General features: G+C 41.6%; 1 long non-coding RNA gene across 3 annotated transcripts in view; it reads right to left on the bottom strand.

The window, feature by feature from the left end:
- LOC121820981 (uncharacterized) overlaps window positions 1-22,442 on the bottom strand; it is an 83,815-nt gene extending 61,373 nt beyond the window's left edge. The window contains exons 1-3 of one of the 3 annotated variants that reach the window (XR_013043060.1): window positions 22,288-22,442; window positions 18,238-18,483; window positions 9,100-9,318 (exon numbers count right to left, since the gene is read on the bottom strand). This is a non-coding gene — a long non-coding RNA (uncharacterized LOC121820981). Of the gene's footprint in view, window positions 1-9,099; window positions 9,319-18,237; window positions 20,008-22,287 lie in introns of those variants that run through there. The other 2 variants (XR_013043059.1, XR_006061666.2) reach the window with 2 other exon arrangements.
- Window positions 22,443-23,154: the final 712 nt, after the last annotated feature.

Genomic DNA, 23,154 nt, shown 5'->3' with positions numbered 1-23,154 from the left:
CAGCTTTCATTATCATAATGGCCTCTTAAGTGGGCTCCCTCTCCATTTCCCAACATACCAATCAATATTCACCCTCTGCCAAGGGACTTTTCTAAGTGTATATTGTAGAGTCCCTTAATCTTATCTGAAACTCATCAATTGATCTCCCTTTCATAATAAAACTCAAATTCCTTAGCATTACACATAAAAACCTAAACATACCCCCAGAGATATCTTACGTTCCAGTCACACCAATCTTTACGCATTTCCCCAATAGAGCAAGGTTTTATATTTTATATTGGGAATTCGACATAATACAATCAATTAATTATGAACCCTGTTTGCATTGTGTAAACCATCATTGATTACGAGTCAGTCTGCACTAGGCATTAATAGCTGACCAACAAAGAAGGAAGCAAAGTGAGCCTCCCACAGACAAAGCATGAGAGCACATGTCTGCCTTGAGCAGATGGCCGGGGGCTCTGCCAGCCTCTTTCTTTGGAATTCTATTCTTGGGTTCTGTTTTCCCTTTGGCACCCACGATCAATTCAGGGAGCACTCGTGTGAGGTCAGGGCCCAGGGACAGAAGGGCCAGAGGCTGTGTATGCCAAAGAGTAAACACACACACAAAAAAAATGTAGTTTAGATTTCTCCTATTTTGATTGTTTTTTTACTCATGATACAAAAATACACTCAGAACAATGGCTCATGTACTATTTAAATTTCTGCAGGAAGGAAGATGAATTTTATATTAAGATTTTGAAGCTCTCTGTCACATAAGCTGTTTCCATTGAAAAATTACCATCTGACTTTGATGCTGGGGGATTATTAGAAGCACTACCCAGCAGAGTACTTCCTCTGCCTAGTTAACCAGCTGGTCCTCCATTAGTAAAGATATCATTACTTTTGGAAAGCTATTTCTCTGATCTTTCCAGCAGAAATTCAGTATGTTTTAAATCTGCTGCCATGACACTCTGGGTAGAGTTCTCTCTTTAAACTTAGTAGTTAGCACTCTGCATTCCTATCTTAATTTCATGTTTCATCCCCCTGTCCCAGTACTGACCATTCAGAGAAAGAACTGAGAGAAGCCTTCCTTCATCCCCATATCACCTTAGGATCAGATGATACTCCATACAGGACACAAAATTTTTTGTTAAAAAGAACTGATAGAGATGCTAGGCAGGGTGGCCCTTGCCTATAATACCAGAACATTGTAGTCTGAGGCAGGAGGATTGCCATGAGTTTAAGGTCAGCCTGTGCTAAAAGAAGAAGATGGAGGAAAAGAAGGAGGAAGAAGAGAAGGAGAACAGAAGAAGGAAGAAGGATGAGAGAGAGGAGGAGGATGGGAAGGAGAAGGAGGAGGAGGAGAAGGAGAAGAAAAGGGAGGAGGAGGAGGAGGAGGAGGAGGAGGAGGAGGAGGAGGAGGAGGAGAAGAAGAAGAAGAAGAAGAAGAAGAAGAAGAAGAAGAAGAAGAAGAAGAAGAAGAAGAAATTGTTACAGATTACTATATGAAACATACAGACTGTACAATTGTAATTCTTGCTGATTTTTTTCTAAATTGTAAATGAACCATCTTCCTAAAAACCTGCCCTAGGGGTCTACATTTCTAAGTTATAATAATGGTTTCCAGCATTCACATGATAATCCACATGTAAACACCACAGAAGACCACCCTGTTAACTTTATATTTGGGGAGATTCTTCTGTGCCATTTCCTGGGGAGACATAAAAAATACATCTACTCACCCCAGATGAGGCATCTAGAATAGACCAAAGATACAATTCCACCCCAGTCTAGCTTGGTGAACTAATGAATTTCTTGGGGTCACTTATAGGAGTTTAAGTGAGGGGTTTCTTGTGGGAACATGAATAACTCAAAGGCAGCTGCAGTACAAAAAAACCTACCTCAGCACAGGTGATAGTTTAGGAACTCCACATCCCAGCAGTTCCCCGTGATGACTTGCAGGCACCTCCACCAGGCTCCTCTCTTTAGCAATTGTTTATGGGGTATACAACTTGGGGAGTGGCCTCGGACAATCTTGCAACTTCCTCAACCTTGTGAGTCTTGTAAGTTTCATGAGCTTCCTAAGCCTTGTAATTCTGTTGATTTTTCAATTCCCCAGAGCCTCACTCCCCACACCAGGAGAGAATGCTTCCATTTGGAAAGAATCACTACACAATGGTGCTGTTCTGCAGGTCAACCATGATCCGTCTTGCCTGATTAAAAGGATTATTGGCATTGTCCTCTAAAAATCTGATTTTCCTGCCAAACTGGGAAGACATTTAGAAATCAATAGCTCACAAATTATGCTGATAGCTCCAAACGAGTTTTGTCAGGGAAGTGCCATTAGTGGGAGTTCCTGGATGACACACAGCATCTATGCTCTTCCCATACACCACACACTAAGTCAACTGTGTGTGCCTATTTGCGCATTTGTTTATTAATATCTATATTCACCTTCTTTTAAAATAATCATATACATGTGACCAGCTAAGAACATTATTGGTGCCAGTGTTTCAGGGCCCTCACAATGGGTGGTACACAGCATCAGTTAATGGTATCATTGACCTAATTCAGCAACACAGATTTGTGTTGGTTTCCTATAAGATCACAAATATTATATCTCATAGTTTGTGGTCAGAAAGCATGGAACCACTCTATCTGTGAGTCTATATGTAGAAAACAAAGAGAAGTTTCTAAAAGTGCTTGTTTATATAACCAAACGACTTGTAAGTTTTCTAAAGTTGAATTGCTATAGCTGATGAGTCAAAAGCAGAACATTACAGAGAGCATATTGCACTATGGGGAATGTCAATGGCTGTAGCAGAGCAAACTAAAAACAGACGCCTCATCCTGTGTGTAAAGTCTGCCTCGACAACATGAAAAATCAGGTTATTCTGTAGAACTGTAGAACAGGGGGTGACACAAAGGGGCATGAAGACATTTCGGAGGTCATGAAAATGCCACATATTTTTATTATGGTTGATGATTATTTGGGTAGATATATTTGTCAAAAATATTCAAATGTGAAAAACAATGTATTTTATTTTCTCTAACTTACACCTCAGTAGAGGAGTTTTTAAAAATCAATAGTGAAGCAAAGCAAAGCTCTTATTGGTTTTTTCCAAGCTCTATCAAGTTGCTCTTTTAAGTATTTATAGTCATTAAGGCTGGGAACTATATTGTTGTAGTAACTGTTCTTTGCCAGATTTCCTCATGGTTTAAAAATAATGTATGTAAATCTCATTAAGTAAGTAACATCATGAAATTTCTTTCTGTATGAAGATAAATTGTGAATGCTTAGCTTTGTAAAATGACTAGGCTTCTCTTGTATATTAATATGTATATTGAATTTCATATCTGTAACAGTTTACCATCCAGTGACAAGGCCTATTCAAAAGAAATGCAAATGGCTGATAAACTTGTATATTCACAAATTCAGTTAAGCCCTGTATTACAACAAGGTAGAGAAACTGTCACATCAAAATGGATGGACTTAGAAATACAGATGAACTTTGATAGTGACACTTATCATCTAAACGCCTGAAGACAAAATCCCTACAGGTAATAATTATTGCTTGACACTACATTTGGTGAAGGTTCATGATACAGTACGTGAAGACCCTCTCAAGCATGACCTCACATCATCTTTTAAATGCCGCCTTCTTTTTATCATTTTTCTTTGTGAGTTTTGCCCTCCCAAGACAAAAATTGCTTTAAATAAAAATGGAACTATTTCCCACCATTCTTAGCATCTCTCGACTGGATGCATCCACACAAAGCTTTGATGCACTGTGTCTGGAAACAGGCTAAGCAGTGAGCATCTGTTTTTCTGGTGCAAGAGATGGTTGAGAGACATCAGAGAGCATTGAAGAGGAACAGAATAGTCAGCATCCAGAGCAGTTGTAGAGACTGGGGTCCTGCCATCAAAAGTCTGGACTGTAGCCACTGTGCCTGTGGGAGCAGTTTCTACAACAGGAGAATTCCACAAGGCACTTCTAGGGCGGGACAGCACCAGTGGTCTGTTCGCTGGGCCTCTGGACAAAGTTCATCATTTGTTTGATTTCACTGTTATCTGTTCCTCTGCTACTGTATATCCTTTCTTATAATGCAGGCCTTGCCTAACTTGTTCATCACCAATGACTGTCCCTCTACATAACTGCACTGCCCATGACTGTACACCAGTGACAATAACCATACATAACTACATATGGCTGTACCCAGAACAGTAGACGGCAGTTACATAGAGGTGTAAACACTGGCTAGGGCTCGGGAACATTGCAGCAGAGGGGACAGAAAGATTTTAAAAGCCAGAGGATTTAGGCAGTGGTGGTGCATGTCTTTAATGCCAGCACTTGGGAGGCAGAATCAGGCAGACCTCTGAGTTCGAGGCCAGCCTGGTCTACAGATGAAGTTCCAGGACATCCAGGGCTACTCAGAGAAACCCTGTCTCAAACAACAACAACAAAGAGCCAGAGGATCAGTAAATTTGCTATGAGACTGTGTCTCCTAGGAATGCCAGGTGCTATACCAATAAAATATCACTAACATGACCATCTAACCAGGAGCTGAAGAAGAACATCAACATGTAAAGTAGACAGTGGAAATCCCAGGAGACCTCAGTCTCACACAAAGAATTACAAGCAACTAGGGAATGCTCAGAGTGGGAGAAAGTCTTCCCTAAGGAAGAGCATACCAGTTGGTTACCCAAAACCAAAAGGTCAGCCCCAAGAGACACACATACAAGTAACATTATACAGACTGACCAGATTTTATATATGTGTGTGTGTGTGTGTGTGTATGTATGTATGTATACATGTACATATATGCATGTAACAGTTAATGAAAACAGTTCGTGAATTTGAAAGAGAAAAAGGAGGGGTATACAGGAGGGTGCAGATGGAGGAAAGTGAAGGGGAGTGATGTGACGATATTATAATCTTAAAAATTAAAGAAAAGGAACAAACACTGAAGCAGGGAAGCTGGCACTGGTGGACAATAAAGGTCGTTCATGTTCCCCCTGTGCAGACAGCATGAGTGCCACAGAGACACTGGGATGGACTACGTCTGCGTATGGCCCAGAGTCAGATGACTGAATAATAATGGAACTTGTTGTCACACAATTTGGTATAGTTAGAAAAAGCTAAACTCTTGCACAGTTTCTAGATTTTACCATAGAGGCCGAAAGAGGTCAATGAGAACATGCCAATGGAAAATGTCCTTGGTAAATATCATTGGCGAAGCATCAATTCTGTGCCACACATGCCTGCATGCATTAATTCACAGGAAACTTACAACAGCCCTTTGGATGAAGCCCAATGGCCCAAACAGTGTTTTAGATAAGCAGTTAATGAGTGAGGATAACTCAGGCAGTGATAACACAAGCGGAGGTATTAAGTTCTACAGCTTAAAGCCTTCGAGTTTTTAAAAGAGGGTCAAGAACAGTGAAAGGACAAGCAGGAAAATGTATGTGGAAGTTCACTATCAAGGTGCTGCAAACCCAGAGACCTGGAAGTGACTGGGAGCTGATTGGGAGAGTGCAAAGTTAGTGGTGGAAGTCTGAACGGTTTTAATAGAACACATCAATCACAAGTCTTTACTCTATACAAAGTGCTACCAATCAGGCACAAACGATTAACCTGACAATGGACAATGTGAGGTCTCACACACACACATACACACACACACACACACACACACACACACACACACACACACACACACACACACATACATTGGTAACTAAATCAAACTTGTAACTTATTGGAATTTAAGTGTTACCTTCTTTTTGTTGTTTTAAAACCATTCTCATAATGAATCTACAAAAAGTACTCCTCATGTCAGTCTCCTTAGGGTAAACCTCCAAAGCCAGCTGGCTTGAGAGACCCACAGAGGAAGGAGGGCACAGAGAGTACGACCACACAAATATGGAGGGACAAGAAGAAACACGTAGAAGCTGAAATTATCTCATAAACCTACTCAAGCTTTAGACCCGAGAAGGCTTTTAAACGGCCCCAAGCCAAGCAACGCAGGAGCTCTCCCACGTCCCTGAACAAGTCCCTCCATTATCGCATGCCTCCGTGGTGCTTTGTAGACCTGCAGCCTGAAATCTGAACACACGTTCTGCCCCACTGCTTCCCTCCTCTTCAGCAAGGTGTCCCTGCTGGCTTCCACCCCGGGGACTTTGTTTCATGCTTGCGTTCACATCCAGTTAAATGCTAATTGTTCTTTAATATCGCCGTTCCGATCTTCTTCCCCGAATTATGACAACATTGCACTAGGGAACAAGATTTGAGTAAGGAGGCAAAGGCTTAACTCAGAGAATAAAGATAGAGTCAGCGGTGCTGGATTCTGCATCCCTCTGAAAGCAGAACTTGGGAGTTTGATGTGAATACATTAAAGTTTCATTTGGTTCTTTTTTTTTTTTTAACCTTTTTATTATTAGCTAGTATAACAAGTATGAGTGTGCACATATACCTGTGTGTGCACACACAGACACACACACACACACACACACACACACACAACATGCTTTCTTTTATTCATTCTTGCATTCATTCATTCATTCATTCATTCACCCACTCAGCATTTATGGAAGCACTCCCTCTACATAACTGCAGTAATTCCTCAGAAACTTTATTTTTTCCTTTATGAATAGCTAAACGTAAAGTTAATCATTGTCCAATATTCCTCTATATTATCTTCCCCAAACTAGTTTCACTACTAAAAAATGAGACTATTGAGACATTAATTTTGCTGTGAATCTCAGCACTGACTATTAACATTATATTGCCTTGCCAGAGTTTGTGGTTCTTCAAGGTTTAATAAGCATCTGCTACGTGCTAGACACTGTGTCTGGGGCAGGTCAGTGTCTGAGTGTGAGATACGGTATCACTCCCCTAACAAGGCTTGTGGGGGGTCCTATTATAAATAGTCCAACCCACCTTCCAGTCACATTTTTATGTTGCTATGCACTCGTGGGTTATATTCCAGCTATATTAAACGATTTCCCCAGTTAGGTGGAACTTAAGCTTTAGATTTTATATTCTACTGTTTCCATATCTGACGCTAATTTAATGAGGTATTGATGTCTAAGAACTCTGTGTAACCCAGGAAAAATGCAAAACAATCATAGATATGGTGATTGTGTTATGCATGCATGTGCATGTGTGTGTGCATGTGTGTGTGTGTGTGCATGTGTGTGTGTGTGTGTGTGCATGTGTGTGTGTGTGTGCATGTGTGTGTGTGTGTGTGTTGGAGGGCTTCTTACAGGAGCAATGACAGAATCATGGACAACCCACCTGTGTCTGCACCACTTTTCTCTCCCTCCTCCAACAATCATTAATTAATAAAACTCACAGAGGGTCAGGGTCTCTTGGGCTTCTCTTTCTTCCCTGAGAGGATGTGAATGAGCCTGGTTTTGTGCAGGTAACCTCAGCTACTGAGTGTTCAATGGTGTGGTGACCATGCATGCCTAGAAGACAGCATCCCACCACATTTCACCCTTTCCTCTGTCTCATACATTCTTCGTACCTCCTCTTCCATGATGCTCTCTCGGCCTTGGAGGGGTGATGCGACTGTCCCATTTAAGACTGAGCATTCGACAGTCATTTATTCTCAGTTATGAGTCTCTGTAGTAACCACTGCCCACTGCAAAAGGAAGCTTCTCTGACCGAAGCTGACAGCAGCCCTAATCTACAATAATAAACGTAAACATGTAGGAAGAAATTTAACGTGCACAGAAATTCCATCTAGTAAAACAACAGCAGCAACTTCTGGCCAGGTTTATAGGACCTGGTGTGAATCCCCACCTGTGGAATGAGCCTTTATCCAATTAGAGAGTAGCAGACTATTCCCATAACAGTCGTGGCATTATTGGACCAGTGGGCACAGAACAGTCATTTTGTGTAGACTTTCAAGCAGAGAAATTGAATAGTTTTTTTTTCTTAATGGAGAGAAAAGGAACATATTTAATGTTTTTTTTCACAATTTCAGAACCTAGATATTACCACAGTTAGAGTGAGTACTAAAAAATAGAATGCGACTATAGTGCAAATATTTGAAGAAAGAACTATGTCCAACATATCCATGCTAATCTATGTATGTCTTAGAGGCAGAAATGCACAGAGAACAGAATGACTAGATCTGAAGGCTATGAGGCCTGAGATAGAGTCCTGGGGCTCTCCAGTACCAGATGCCACACTCCTCAAGTTCCCCAGTCTGTAAGGTGTGGTTAGCCTTAGTGCTGCTGTGAAAATTGAACAAGAGGTTAATCACGAATAGCACACAGATAGTATCTCATACATCCTTTCTAATGCATTTTATTTTTCTATCTTCCAAAGTGGCAACTAAGTTTAATTAAGCTAACCTGATATCTTGCATTTTCAGATCGTTCCTTATAATTGGGCAACGCCAAGAGCTTGGCTTTGGAGAAGGAAAGGAACAATGTCTTATTGGGAAATAGAGACTAATTGAGTGTTTTCTTTTCTAAAATACGGCAAATTAGAAACTTGCATCTTGGAAGTTCAGATGGGATTCATTCTGGATGAGGACTCAGAGGCTTCCAGTCTGAGGAAACAGGATCAGCTGAGGAACTGGTGAGGAGAAGGAAGAGGAGAAGGAGAAAAAAGCAGAAGCAGAAGCAGCAAAAGAAGAAGATGGAGGAGGAGGAGGAGGAGGAGGAGGAGGAGGAGGAGAGGAAAAGGAAAAGGAGGAGGAGGAAAGAGAGAGAGAAGATGAAGGAGGAGGACAATGAGAAGGAAAGACTTTCAGGGAAGGAAAAGCACCAGGTAGGAAGTGGAGGCACGCAAAAGAGGTCAGAAGGGAAGGTGGCAATGACCAAGCCAGGATACATAGAAATGTTGCTGTGAAACTTACAAATCTGTACAATTAATATGTGTTAATACTAAAAACAATAAAGTACTATGTGTCACTGAAATCTCATTTTGTGCAAAGAACAGAAAAAAAAAAAGAAAGGAAGAAACTTGCATCTTGGGATTCCAACCTCTTCCTTGGCTGTATCTGACCCAGGGATGGAGTGCTTATCTCTTGATGTGGCATTCCTGTCACTGTACTGAACACACTAGGTGCTGTGACTTCCCATGCAAACCTCCCTTTTACCTTTTGGCTTCTGCTCTTATCTGTCCTCCAAAAGATCAGACTCCATGTTGCTGACTTCTCCATCACCATGACAAAGGCTCCACTCAGTTCAGAGAAGCTTCTTCTCGCAGTAGATGGGAATGAATGCAGAGACCCACAGCTGGACAGTAACAGACATTGGAGCACCTAGTCATAAATGGGATGTCTTCATCAAACCCTCCCCTCAGGGCTCAGGGATCTCTGAGGGAAAGGGATAGGAAAGAGTTTAAGAGGCATGGAAACAGTGTCCTCCAGACACAACAGGACTGGTGCACACATGACCTCACACCAACTATGGCAGCAAGCACAGGAACTGCACAGGTTCAGGCGAGACAGGGTCCCAGCACCGAGAAGGAGAAGTCAACATGGGGACCCACCCCTAACCAAGAAGCTGGCTGCAAATGATGGCTTCCAGCACCTGGAAAATCAGCTTTCTCCAATGGAGTGTCTGTCACTGGGTATATCAACCACACTCCAGGGCAGTCCCCATGCCCAGGAGGAGTTGGCTAACAAGAAATGAACTCAATGGTATTTTGTGGACTTCTTTTTAATTTTGCTTTTTTTTTTGTCTTATAGGGGAGGAGTTGTGTTTTTTTTAAGAGAGAAAGAAAAACATAAAGTTGGGTAAGTATAGAGATGAGGGATATCTGGGAGGAATTGGGGGAGGCAATAATGTGATTAAAATACATTGTATGAAAAAATTTTAGCTAAAGAAAAATGCTCAGTAAAAGATTTGAATAAATGATCACTAGTGAACTGACTTAGGGGGTATTGTATGGGTGTGTGTTTGGATGTATGGGCATACATGTGAACAGGTGTACATGTGCACACATGCATGAAGACCAGGTTGACATTAGTACCCTCCACCTTATTTTTGGAGACAGTCTTTCAAGGAACCTGGAGCTTGGCACTTCAGCCAAAGCCGGAAAGTTCGAGAGACCCGTCTATCTCCCTGACTCCCAGTGCTGGGGCTACAGGTACTATGTGTATGAGAGTGCTGAGGCCCTGGACTCAGTTTCTCATGCCTGTGCAGCACAGCCAACTTTCCAGGCCTAAATAATTAATTAGACTTGATGCTAAGTGAATCAGGGCTGTGCAGGATAAACACTGGTATTTTGAAGAACAGTTTGTGAACGCTTTCCTCAGTTCACATGAAAGGTCAGATCACGATTCCCATTCTAACTGATGGTAGACCTGACTCTGCCAGCAACGTTACTTTGGTTCTCATAATATGACCCATGCAATTAAATTAAAGAAGCTAAGAAGTCATATTAGCATTTTACATTGTCCAAGGGATTCAAGTTAATTGACTCGATTATTTAAGCCAGCTTAACAATACTTCCACTCAGAGACTTTTCTCCCTCTTGAGTGTCTCAAGGCAGTTTATAAATCTTCAGTTTATAAACCTTCTTTTCCACTTTAAATAGTAAAACACAGAGACACATTCAGTTTTAATGACATTTTTCCAGTGGAAAAAGACAGATCTTCTCTCTGAGTTTAATATGTTAGAATGCAGTTCCCGGAGCATTTCAAGTCAGTATGAAATGAAACATTGCAAAAAGTGGGAAATCGTGCTTTCTCGGGTGCAGCATGGTGTCATATACACCCCTCCCCCTCCGGGAGCCTCAAAGGACAATAAAAAGAAAACTTGCAAAAAAAAAAAAGTAATAAACCAAGCACGACTGGGAAGCTTTGAAATTTGGGTCCAAAGACTATGAGTGAGAAAGAACTGGGTGCAAACTCAGAACCAACCTATTGGCCGTGTGACTCCTCAGGCTGCCTAACATCTACAGTTCTTACGTTCCTTGTGTGGACAATGAAGAGAATGGCAGCAGTGCCCACGGTCTTCCCTAGGTAAGACCAAAGACTCCATGAACCGAGTAACACATGTCCTCAGCACAGCGAGCCCTCAGTCTATACCCTCCCTCATCACGTATGCACCACCTATGGTGATTAAGTTTTGGGGTCAACGTGGAGAGTGTTTTCTAAGTCAGTGATCTTTGAATAAGTGGATCCCCATTTATAATGTAATGGATCTCATCTAATCAGCAGAAGAAGTAATAGTTGCCCAATAGTCTAATAATAAACTTATAGTCTTCCTAAGGAAGCAGAATGCCTTCCATCTCTCTGGTCTCTGGGCTACAGCCCTCAGATTGGAACTGGGGAAGGGGGTCACCTGGAACTCACCTCAACCAGCCATAATGCAGATATGGACTTCTATAAACTCATGAGCTATAGATAGATAGATAGATAGATAGATAGATAGATAGATAGATAGATAGATAGACAGATAGATGATAGATAGATAGATAGATAGATAGATAGATAGATAGATAGATAGATAGATGATAGAAGACAGAGATATTAGGTAGGTATACAGATAATAGATCATATTCTTAAATTCTTGAAAATTCTGAAACAGAACCATATACAAACATAAAACCCTAAATTATTAAAAATAAAATTATATAAACTAGGGTATCAACATGCTTGAAATAGAAGACCCTTGGAGGCAAACATTAACCTTGAGGTATTAGTCATCCAATTAATATCCAATAAATACTTTAAGAGTCCATCCATCAGTATATTTTAGTATGGCCAGGCAAATATTGTGACATTTTTAAAGGTACATGTGAACTGAAATGCACAAGATGCAGCCTTACAAACATAATGTTAAAAAGGTGCTAAATGAAGAAGTGTTCAAATCACCAGCTACGCCAGATGGCTGAGAGCGTATATGAGTTTACCCAAATGTCAACCTAGGGAACAGAGTGTCCCAAAGGAACCGAAAGCTAGGGAGTAGATGAATCACATCTGCGGTTGTCATGGATACTGTTCATCTTATCTGTGTGAACCTGAAAACTGAAAGCACTCTAGAATAGAGTGGCTAGCTACTTAATTGAGGCCTCATCTGTTACCAAAGACTTAGGCCAATAGAGCATCCTTAATGTTTAATAAGCACTCAGAGTGGACTTGGCTTCATACAAAATGTGTCAAATGTACATATACAGTTTCCATTCTCCTGTTCAGTTGTATGTGCTAGATACCAATGGAGAATTTAAAACGTCTTTAACAGCATCCCAGCCCCAGATATTCTGACTTAGAGGTTTGAGGTAGATATTCAAAAGATCCCCTATGTAAAGCTAATATTACACATAGGATTAGGAACTGTGGCTGAAGGTTCCCATAAAAAAAAGTCTGTTGGGTGCTCAGAGACACTTCAGTGTCCAACTCCTTCACACTTTCACAGTCCTTCATCTACTCAACTTAAATATTCAGAGCATGTTCTGCTATAGCTGATTCTGTCTAAGTGCCTAGGTTCTTTACCATTCCGTAATTACTCCAGGGCTCCTGAGTACTCACTGAGTCTATAAAGGTAGGGATAAAGGCAAACAGGGGACTGCAAACCACATGGGTAAGAAGCTGGGTAGAGAAGGAGCTGGAGACTCACTGTTAAAAACATTTCAATTAAGTCCCAAATCAAGGACAAGTGCAGAAAAAAGGACTAACACAAGCAGAGACAAAGTTAAATTTTGTGTATTTTTTAAGTGGCAAAGTGCCTAAAAATAAATGAGTTTGTGAGCATATATTGTTAAAGTCTCTGAAACATCTGTCTGTGTAGAATTAATGAATTTTCAATTCTGCTAGGTGTTTTTCTCAACTACATCTTTTTTGGTTTGTTTGTTTGGTTGGTTTGGTTGGTTTGGTTGGTTTTTTTTTGAACTGAGGATCGAACCCAGGGCCTTGTGCTTGCTAGGCAAGCCCTCTACCACTGAGCTAAATCCCCAAGCCTCATTTTTTTGTTTTTGTTTTCGGAAAGAGAAATAAATCCTCAGGGGTTCCATTCTGCTTTTTACCGGAGTAGTGAAAGCAAGCAACAGTTTTGGTGTGGCAGACAAAGGAAATGAATGATCAGAAGGAGAAACGAAAGTTTTTCTAGATCAAAACTCGGGAAGAGTTTGGCAAAATAAATATTTTTTACTGGATATTACTTATTCTACCGACCAAATCTGGAATGCATGTGTTGATATGGTTGAAATCTCAAATTTTCTCCAGGATCACGTGGTAAAGACTTTGCTTCCAGCAGCTGCAATCAGAAATTAAAGATATTGAAAAGTGGGGCCTTAGGGTGAAGTGTTCCAGTCTCTGGAGTGTGTGGAGGGATGATGGAATCCCAGTGCTTTCCTTTTCTTCCTCTCCACATCCAGCCCTGAGGTGACGGAGCCTCCATGGCCATGACCTCCCTTCACCATGCCCTAAACCCAGCAGGGCTGTCTGATCCTAGACTGGACCCCTCCAGAACTGTGAGCCAAAATAAGCCTTGGCTGTCTCTGGTATGTTATGGTAGTGAGGGGACACTGACTAACACATGTAGTCAGGGAAGAGACAGCTCTGCGCACAGTTACTGTGATTCATAAGCAAACAAGTAGGTGGACCAACACACCATTGTCAAATCACGAGCTAACTCAGTTCAAAGCATCCCTGGTCCCAGATCCCTAAGGGGCCTTGGTATGGCCTTATAGTTTCCCCCTCACTTGGCAAAGCTCTGAGGAAGATGGCAGACTGAATTGGCCACTTCTGGCAACAAAGGGATGAGACTCACTCTGGTTTATCTTAAAGGTACATATGGATTTTGTTCTGTTCTGTTTTGTTTTGTTTTGTTTTGTTGGTTTTTCGAGACAGGGTTTCTCTGTGCATCTTTGGAGCTGTCCTGGAACTCACTCTGTAGTCCAGGCTGGCCTTGAATTCACAGAGATCCACCTGCCTCTGCCTCCTGAGTACTGGGATTAAAGGCATGCACCACCACCACCCAGCTACATAATGATATTTTTAAAGGCAGAAACATCCCAGACATCCATTCATTGAAACCGTGGACTGAACCAACAATATTCATAAGCCTCACCTTTCTTCTGTCCTTTTACATACATATTCTTAGGTGGCACACCGATTGCTTTCTCATGTTCATTCTATTCCTCCCACATTATTCATAATCTATTTCTATTTGACAAACCAAACAAAAATTCAGATGCTTAAAGAATGCCAACAGGGGGCTGGAGAGATGGGTCAGCCCTGATTGTTCTTGCAAGAGGACCCAGGTTCAGTTCCCAGCACCCACATCAGACAGCTTTTACAACCAGCTCAGCAGCTCACAACTCTAGTTTCAGGGGATGCGATACCCTCTTCTGGCTTCCACAGACCCCTGCATATATGTGATTCACATATATACAGTTAGGTATTCATACATACACATAACATAAAACAATACATCCAAAAGAAGTTTTTTAAATTTCTGACAGGATTTTGTAACCATTCTTGAACATGACACTAAAATACAAGGCAATAACAGCACATTTTAAATGGTGGTTTGGATGGCAACAAAGTTTAAAGTTCTGTGCATCAAAGAGCTAACTCAATGAGTAAAAGAGTCAGCTAACGAAATGGGAGAAATGTTTGTAGTTGCATCTACAAGCTTGAGAGTGGTGTAAAGAAATGGCCAGTAAGTACAGGAGAGCATCCTCAGGGTCCGTTATCCAGGAAGACAACAAGCAAGACCAGAATGACACACTCTTTTGCATTTGTTTGGGTGGTTACTATAAAACTGACAAGCATTGGTAGGGATGCGGAAGAACTGGAACTTGTCTATTCTGTTGGATAGAATACAAGATGATGTAGGTAATATGGAAAATGTGTGTTTATGTGTGTGTGTGTGTGTGTGTGTGTGTGTGTGTGTGTGTGTGTATCTACAATGCAACCTTTAAAAGGAAGGAGATTCTGACACATACCACTGCATGGATGAAGATGCTTTATTTAAATGAAATAAGCTAATTATTTTAAAAAGTACTATATTACTTACATACATGGGGTACATAGACTAATCAAAGTCATATAGATAGAAAACAAGAATGGTGGCTGCTGTGGAGAAGGGAGATGTTTAATGGCTACAGAACTTCAGTTTTGTGTGACGAAAAGAGTTGTAGAAATAAACGGTAGCCGTGACTGCATGGTGATGTGAGTGTACTGAAATGCCACTGAACTGTATGTTGAAAGGTGTTTAGAGCAAGGTGTGATAGTGAACACCTATAACTCCAGGGCTTGCCAGATGCCCAAGAGAGGACAAGCTCAGTTTGAAGCCAGTCTGTGCTGTGTATGTGAGTTCCTGACTAGTCTGGGCTACATAGTGAGCTAGGCCAGTGGGGAAGAGGAGGTATAAACTAAAATGGTGTTTTATGTATATTTGCCACAGTAAAAGATTAAGAAATAGGAACAAAATTAAATCAACAACTCTCATTTATTGTCCTCATGAACCCACAGTTTGGGCAAGGTTATTAGCTTCGTCTGATTCTGTGTGATGTCAGCTGTGGCTGAAGATCCACCTCCAGGATGTCTCAGACATGGCTACCAAGCTGGTGTTGCTGTTGGCCAGGCACTGAGCCCAGGCTGACAGTCAAGGGCTTTAGTTCTCCCTATGGGTGACATCAGGAGCTTTCTGCATGGCCTAGTATATTGCCTTGTTTCTTAGAACAATATTCAAAGAACCAGGAGTTGAAGACTAATGGTCTCTTTAGATCCTGAAATAGTAAGGGTCGCACTCATAGTATTCTATTGGTAAAATAGTCAAAATAATATAAACAAACAAACAAAAAATCTGCCCAACTTAAAGGGAAGAGCATCAAGGGAATAGACCTAAACTTGGATTAAAAAAAAATTGTCACTGGGTGGTGGTAGCACATGCCTTTAATCCCAGCACTTAGGGGGCAGAGGCAGGCTGTTCTCTGGAGTTTGGGGCCAGTCTGGTCTACCTACATATGAGTTCCAAGACAGCCAGAGCTATGCAGTGAGACCCTGTATCAAAAACAAAAACAAAACATCCAAAAAAGAATTGTCAAAGAATCTGTAGTTATCTTTAGTCAGCCACACCAGTTAGCTTATTCTAGAACTTTCTTCCGGCTGATAACTTATCCTCCTGGCTCATTATGTCGACATTTCAAAGAACTCAGTTCCTCATGCATGGCTGCCATTGGGTCTCTAGCACTCCTCTGAATATAGTGAACTGCCTGATTCTCTCTTTTTTCAGTTCATATAAGTAAGAATGAGATTGTAATTGGCTCAGATCTCTGTTTCATGTGAAGCCAAGCAGGACATAGGCACTCAATAATATATGCATTGACTACCATTACATCCAGTGCGCATCTCCAGCACCAGCAGCCGATGGGGCTGTGTCACGTGACACAGACAATGCCCATCTTTCACTCCTCTTTTTCACATATGCAGCGAAAGCCATGAGTAGAATGTGGACTATTTGTGAATACAGCAAGCACCATCTGTTTCCTAAATAAAGTAGAGCCCTTAGGAGTACAGGAAATATTCAGATATGAGCTGCTACGTAAGCTATCACTATATTCAAGATAACCCTGGTTGATTCTTGTCAAGTTGACATAACCTGTTGAGAGGGAATCTCAGTTGAAAATTTTCCTCCAACAGATTGGTCTGTAGGCATGACTGTGAGGCATTTTCTTGATTGCTAATCGATGTAGGAGTACCCAGCCTACTGTAGATGGTCTGTCCCGAGGCAGGTGGACCTGGGCTATATAAGAAAGGCAGCTGAATAAGGCAGGGAACAAAGCCGTAAGAAGTGTCCCTTTGTAGCGGCAGTGTCTTCCTCACTTGCTTCCCTACCTTCTTTTTGAGCAGGGTCTCTCACGGAACCTGGAGCTCACCAAATTTGCTAGACCAGCTGGTCAGCAAGACCATAGGATCTTCCCACCTCTGCCCTCCCAGCTCTGGTGTTACAGGTGCATGCCCCCATGCTGCTCTTTACAGGTCATTATGCCTGTGCAGTGGACACCTTACTCACTAAGCCAGCTTCCCAGATCTTTATTTCATTGGTTTTTCTTTTACATGGTTTGTTAATTGACTTTTGTTTGTTTGTTTTTGTTTTTGATACAGAGTTTCTCTGCGTAGTCCTGGCTGTCCTGAAACTCAGTCAAAAGTGTGTGCCGCCACCACCTGGCCTTGTTATTTAACTTTAAGTGTTCCATTTCATGCCTCACCTTTATCTTATTCAGAATGAGATTTAATCTGCACAACAGATCTTTGGCAGCAGATTTTTAAAAAGAGAAATGAGGGGAATGTTTTTTGTGTACAGATGAAACACAGGAGAGTTTGAAGCTTCAAAGACAGGCAGACCAGAGATGAGAATAATGAGTGACAGCACCAAAGAGGCAGGCCCATGTTCATAAGAACTTCAGATACAATATGTGTACGTGTGTGTACAGGCTTAGCACAAAACTAATACACACTCAAGAGGCAAGAAATACAACCAAACTCAACATCCCATCTTTTCCCAGGGATAGTGAGGTATGCTGACCCTCATGTTTCAGACACTGCTGTTTTCACCTGGGTAATGCAGAAAAAAGGGTTTCCTAGGCACCCATGTTGCCCCTTCGCTTTTCCCAATGAAGCCAGAAGTATCTTAGAATTCTTAGATCCTCTATCTCTATCCCTGCTTGAAACTCTCTAGTGGGTGCCAATAAGTTAGAGTGAAGGACAAGTGTTGTTGGTTGTTTTTACTCTTTAACTCTTTGGGGGCCCACCACCCAGCTCCCAAATAAATCGCACAGAGGCTTAGTCTTTCTTATGAATGCCTGGCCTTAGCTTGGCTTGTTTCTTGTCAGCTTTTTAAATTTGAATTATCCCATCTACCTTTTGCTGTTGGGATTTTCCCTTTCTCTATTTTGGTATATCCTATCTTTCCTTCTTACTCCTTTTCTGGCTGGGTAGCTGTGTGGCTGTGTGGCTGTGTGGCTGGCCCCTTCTTTTATCCTCCTTTCTTTTGTCCTCTTTCTATTTATTCTATTTGCCTGCTAGCCCTTGTCTATCCTTTCTCCTGCCTTGCTATTGGTCATTCAGCTCTTTATTAGCCCATCAGGTGTTTTAGACAGGCAAAGTAACACAGCTTCACAGAGTTAAAGAAATGCAACATAAAAGAATGAAACACATCTTTGCATCATTAAAAAAATATTCCACAGCATAAACACATGTAACACATCTTAAAATAATACTCCACAACAGACAAATGCCTTGCTATTGGCCAGCTGGCCCTCATGAGTTGGCCCTTACCCGTCTTTCCAGACTGGTTTTACAGCACTGCTGCCCATAATCCAGCACAACAGTGTGCTTCCTTGGATTTCTGCCGCCTTGGTTCCACCTGTGAAATCTCCACTCTGGTGACTTTAGCTCAAGAAACTTGCACCGTCCTCGCCGCTCTCCATGTTACTCTGTTGGTATTTTATACTGCGTGTCGCCACCGGATTTGCCATAGATTTGTCTTCACCTACTAGCTTCACTACAGCCAAGACTTCACTTCTTCCAAAACCGAAACAGACCAAACACATAGCAGAAATTGTGAAGTTCAGACACAGTTCCTCAACATTTTTACATTTAGGACTTATGGATTCCATCATCAAAGGTATAATAAGTCAAAGAAATGTCCAAAATATTAGCTGCATGCTTTACAGGCAGAGGTTTAAAACACTGATAGGCAGGGCAGGCTGTTAATATGCTCTAAGAGAAAATGTCACAGATACAGCATCACATTTTTCCAGCTCGATCTTGCCCAAGTGTTCATCACATTGACACTGTGCTGTGCCCACAAAGATGAACTTCGTGTTCCGGATTACAACCTAATCTTCAGCCCAGATGATAAGAAGAGTAAAATTAGCATACAGCATCTGCTGCCAGCATTTGGAAGTCATGGCTTCTGGCCAGAGCTCAGCTTATTACAGATGAGATATTATACTGTACAGATGTCTATCTTTCTGTCATGACAAATTGCAGCACCACCATTTTATGGTGAGCATGAAAAATTATAAAAGCGCCGTGTATGGGTATAAAGATAAATACAGTGTCCAACCACAATGCTAATTCTACCTCTAAGAAGACGCTAACAACTACAGTGATGATTGTATAGCTTGAGTATTTCTGTCCTTCTGCCCTGATGAATTTTAAAATCAAAACTGCATAGGTAAGGAAACTGGCAAGATCAACATGTGGAAGAACAGATTTAACTCCCATGTTGTCATCTTAATTAGAAAGAAAATCGCTATTGAAACAATCTTGTTTCTATGGCTATGAGGTCAAGGGAAATTATCTTTTTCAATTTTAAAATATAAATGCTTGGATCTCTTAGAAAATCACAGTAAGTTGGGCCCAGAAGACATGATGGTCAAAGGCCCAGGTTCACACTTGTTGCATGGCAACAAGAATTTCTCCAAACTACAGGAAGTGGTCAAACACAGGCATCCAGTGGAGCATCTAACAGGGTTTTCTCTAGGAGTCAAGTCTCAGGTCTCCCAAAGATTGGTCCCATCTACATGGTTACTGTTTTCCACTTTGATCCAGGCTCACACATCATCTCACTCCTCATCTTGTCAACAAATATTTGAGTGTCTACTAAATTCTAAACACACCCATGGAGCTTACATTCTAGGTTGGAGATACTGATAATAAACAAATAAGTATATTTTGTGGTATATTATGAATCTCTGTGTATCTCCAGCTGAGGAGAGAAAATCAAGTAACAGAAGTGGATATGAAAGAGTACATTTAAATAAGATGGCTCAAATCAGGCTGGGATGCAGCTATGTATCTGGCTATCTATAATAAGTGAGTTCCAGGGCAGAGGTGGAAACATGCCTGCCTGGAGAGTTCTAGGAATAGAGGTCAGTGAGGTCAGAGATGGAAGAAATAGAGGTTCTAAGAAACAAATCTCAGGCCTAGAGAGATAGCGGAATAGCTGAGTTCTTTCTGCTCTCCCAGAGTTCCAGAGCTTGGTTCCCAGAACCCACATCATGCAGCTCACAACTGCCTGTAACTCCAACTCCAAAGAATTTGACAGTCTCCTCTGCCTTCCACGGGTACCTGCACGTATGTAACATACATGCACATAGACATACACCAACAAGTAAACCCTTAAAAAAACAGAATCAGATTGTGTGGGCTCTTGGAGTCTAGTATTAAATGTTAAGCAGTTGGGGGGGGGGGGTAGCAGAAAGCTAGAGTTAACTGTTAAAGGAGCCTATACCTCCTTAGGATGGGCCTGCATCACAAACTCTAGCATATTCATGGGCTGAAAGAAGCCTGTTGGAGATCATGGCATCAGTGTGAACATAAGCGCATGTCCAGAAAGCCAACATCTGCAGCCACTGGTCAGTTATACGCCCTAGAGAAGGAAGCCTGAGAACTCCATTTTCGTGAACACGAATGAAGCCCAAAAGAAGGCAAGTGTCAGAAGACAACGTATATGAAATGCAACACTACAGAGCTTTGCATGTATCCCACTGGTCTTAGAGCATGGGCTTGAGAGGGAAAAAAAGAAGGTAGGGGTATGAGATAGCTGTGAGGTAGGATTAACTGGACATACTGAAAAATTAGATTTGACAAGAAAGCAGAGCTTTGATTCCCAGATCCCTGTCTTGGGAAATACATTGTATGTGTTGCATGAAGTTAATATTTGGGGGGTGGGGGTGGAGAGGATGAACTGACATTCGCTTCTTACTACCAGGGGAAATAATGCATTCCCTGTCAGTCACCAGGCTTAAAACATTGCCTTGTTCCTAACTCAACCCAGCATTATTAAATACTTACATAAATAATGCATCGCCTCTGCCTTCCAGGAGCTTGTTCCCTTAGCACTTCGATAATAGCACTCAAGCTCAGTACTGGAATTATGTTAATAGAAAATCTAAATTCTTCATGCTGAGAATAGATCAATTTTTAGAAAAAGCCAGGAGAGGTAAAATATTCCTGTGCTGAGGCAACTTCAGGAAGGAAACAGCGTTGTAGGTAGAGCTCCTTCGGGAAAGGAACCCGGCAACTGGAGTGCAGCTGAGGAGAACAGATCCGCTGTCCCCTCTTCAAAGAGAAAGCCCTCAGGAAGCAGCAGCAGGAGAACCGAGAGGCGGCATGAAAGGGGACCCTCAGGGAAGAGAGCAGAGCGGACCCTCAGGGAAGAGAGCAGAGCGGACCCTCAGGGAAGAGAGCAGAGGGGGCCCCCCTCAGTGAAGAAAGAGAGAGGAGAGTCAGGGCTCTGGACTCACAGCTCCACATCTTTGGATTCTACCAACCAAGGACTGAAAACATTTGCAGAAAAATTGACATCTATACTAAGCCTATATAGACTTTTTCATGTCATTTTCCCCCTAAATAAAAAAGTACAACAAATATTCTCATGGCCTTTATTATATTAGCTGTTTTAGGTAATCTAGAGGTGGCTTGAATTACATGGAAAGATGTGCCTAGTTCTGTGCACTATTAAATCATTTTCTATAAGGGACTTGAGCATTCTCAGGTTTTGACATCCTTGGTGTCCTGGAACAAGTGTCCCATGGGCACCAGTAGTCAACTACACTTGCCTTCACTCACTGTTTGCTCTTTCTCTCTAGTCATAGTGAGACTAGACTGTCTCCAAAAATAAAAATAAAAAAATCTGAACGTAGGAACTAAGGCTCTTCTGTTTGCAAAGCAAACACTCTGCCCACTAAGGCGCACATCCAACCCTGGTGTCAATATTGTAACCCTGAACAGTAGAAACAAAACAAATGATGATTTGCTTGTTTTAATAAAAGGAAGATGACTTAAGTTGGACCATTATTAAAAGCCTACAAGTAATTGTCCCTAATAGTCTATGTTCTTATTAATAGTCTATATCCAAAGACTTGAGCAGCCTCTTTTTTCTATCAGTTTGAGTGATTCTCCAAATTTGTTTAGAGCAAACCAGTCATCAGAGCTGCTGAGGTGAGAGAGTGGGCCGTCCTTCATTTAGATAACAATGTAATTCAATTCCATCATCTTCTCACTGCAATTGCCTGATAGTTACCACATTTTGTGACTAAAATTCTATTAAAATTATTTAATTCCATCTCCATACCAGATCAGTAAACTTAAACCAACTTCAAGTTGTATCTCAGAACATCTGGAACATTGGGTCAGAAAACTGAAGCATAAAGGAATGTACACTAACAATTATAAAAAAAAGGGATATATTACAATTCTAAGTAATACAGAAATAACTGGTGCAAAACACAACAAAATACGATAAACAACAACTATTTTTTCTGTTATAAAAGAAGAGAGAATAAAGGAAGGAACTGACTCACAGAAGAAACCTACCCTCAGTCCCAGCCACTGGCGGATTAATGCCTTTTGGGAGAGAGTAGGCACCGGCTTAGCAGCACCTGACCTGTCAGGCCCAGAAACTTGCCAGACGGTACAATCTAGAGCAGATCACATGGGAAGCCGTACAGCAGTGGTCAGCAGGGTTCTTACAGGGCTTGAGATGTTGAATGTCAACTGCCAGGGATGGAAGAATCTTGGCAGCCTTGCTGAAGTTGACAGCAAACCTGGCCTTCCAGAGGTCCCCAGTAACCATTGCCTGGCTCCCAAGCTTTTTCTTGATGTCACAGAGGCAGAGGGAACAGCTCAGAGGTGGACGTGCTTGTCAAGTACAAGACCTCAAACTTTATCCCCAGAAGATGAAAGAAATGATAATGTGAATGGGTCACTGTAAACTGAGCGGATGATGGCACAGGCTTTCGTAGGCAGGGCCCTCAGAAGTTCAAGGTCATGAGGTCGCCACCATAGGCTGTTTGAGACCCTGTCTCAAAAGAAAAAAAGAAATGATTCAAAACTATAGTAGAAATGTTTGGTTTCTCATAACTATTTTAGATTTAAATTATTGGGTTTACGTAAGGGTTGACTGAGGTAACCATTCTCCCACCAGTTGATGCTGCTGGAGTCATTGTAGCTTTTCAGTCAAGGGTAATTTTAATTAAGATTCTCCCATTAGCTTGATCTAAGACACAGAAAGTCTAGTTTTATCGCATTGACACTGGGTATACAAGATGATGCAAGGTCTGCTTAACGTTCATCCCCCAGGATTCCCACATAAATCCTATTGTTGGTCTGAGATGCTTTGACTATTTCCTGTGTCTTCAAACTCAATGATTCTAACTAAAAGTTATGTGTTATCTGAGAACT

The sequence above is a fragment of the Peromyscus maniculatus genome, chromosome 10 (genome assembly GCF_049852395.1).
Source record: "Peromyscus maniculatus bairdii isolate BWxNUB_F1_BW_parent chromosome 10, HU_Pman_BW_mat_3.1, whole genome shotgun sequence".
Lineage (NCBI taxonomy): Eukaryota > Metazoa > Chordata > Mammalia > Rodentia > Cricetidae > Peromyscus > Peromyscus maniculatus.
This window is presented reverse-complemented; position numbering and strand designations above follow the sequence as displayed.